This window comes from Halyomorpha halys, unplaced genomic scaffold, assembly GCF_000696795.3.
Source record: "Halyomorpha halys isolate HHAL.00 unplaced genomic scaffold, Hhal_1.1 Scaffold107.1, whole genome shotgun sequence".
Lineage (NCBI taxonomy): Eukaryota > Metazoa > Arthropoda > Insecta > Hemiptera > Pentatomidae > Halyomorpha > Halyomorpha halys.
The window spans coordinates 1,508,032-1,509,436 of NW_027112128.1; the positions used below are offsets into that span (position 1 = coordinate 1,508,032).

Sequence of the window (1,405 nt, forward strand, 5' to 3'; positions counted from 1 at the left end):
ATGAAGAGGTCATCATCAATTTCTGTCAAGAAGGAAGCCATTTTTGGACGCTAAGACAAGAACAATAAGAAAAAAGAAGACACCAAGGAATCAACGAAAGAAGATCGTGAACTTGGTTAGTTTGGTTATAACTAAATTTAAATACAATTGTAACAGAGATATTAATTTAATTAAGTTAATAGTAAAAGTGTTTGTATTCTGATCGCTAGTAACCCGCCCTGAGATATAGAGTCTCTCTTTTTATATAAGAAAATTAAGAGTCTTTTTGTATAATAAAATTATATTATCGATTTGATTTTAAAGTTCTTAACTTGAACCCAAATATCTTTTATATTTGAAGAAAGTTATAAAACGATCCAAATTATTTTTATTTTTAATATTTTTTAAAATTATTACAATATATAGTAATATCCTCCTTTTTAATAAATAGTTGATATTTATAGATAAATTATTTTAATTATGTTTTTATTTATGTATATTGTTTATTTGTTATTTTAAATCAAAAAGCAAGCTGCCCAGTTTTCATTATCTAAAATAAAGACGCTTTTCAAAACGAGATAGATGGCGGTGCGCATCCTTCCGAAGTGTTCGTTGGGTTGTTTGTTTGATAATATGGATTGAAATGTTTTCAACTTTTGTTGTTACTATACAGTAATTATGGAAAAGGAATATTCAAAGAAGAAATGGAGGAAAGTGAAAATTATCAATAAACTAATTACATCGCAAATTATAGCAAATAAATCAGAGTGATTGTACAACAATCGATTATTTATTGGATTGAGCAGTGAAAATTGAAGATGGAGGAGAGGAAATGTGACTCTTGGTTTTGCGAGCTTGGGGAGAACACGTCCGTTCAGCTAGAGAGGGGAAAGAAAAAAAAAAACCATTGTTGGGAGTTGGATATACCATCATCGAGAAGAGATCAACAATTATCAGGGGAAGCTGTGTAATTGGTTAGTCTTGTTTCTAAGTAGAATTTATTGTGTTTGTAAAATGTCTAGAAATTAAGTTAGTCTTATTAGTAGTAAAGTGTCGTCTGTTCTGATTGCCAGGTAACCCGCCCTGAGAAAAGTCTCTTATGTTATCAAATTATATTATCTGTTAAATATTGAAGTTTTTAATTTGAACCCAAGCTATCTCCTGTATATTTGAAACAAGTTTGAAACGATTAAAATAATTTTTATTTTATTTTAAATAATATTTTTTTATTATTACAATATATATATATATTTTGTAATATGCTTCTTTTGTAGTAAATAGTATCTTTTGATGTATAAAGGGTTTTTAATATGTTTTCTTTTATGTATCATTTTAAGATTCTTCATTTGTTTTGTTTATCCAAAAAGCAAGCTAACCAAGTTTCATTGTTTATAATAACTTCGTGATTCCAAACAAAGTCAAGATG

The 1,405-nt window shown here is 27.5% G+C and overlaps 1 protein-coding gene across 3 annotated transcripts in view; it reads right to left on the minus strand.

Moving 5' to 3' along the window:
• Positions 1 to 1,405, minus strand: part of LOC106677750 (protein argonaute-2) — a 100,924-nt gene that overhangs the window by 20,052 nt on the left and 79,467 nt on the right. The window lies entirely within an intron of this gene.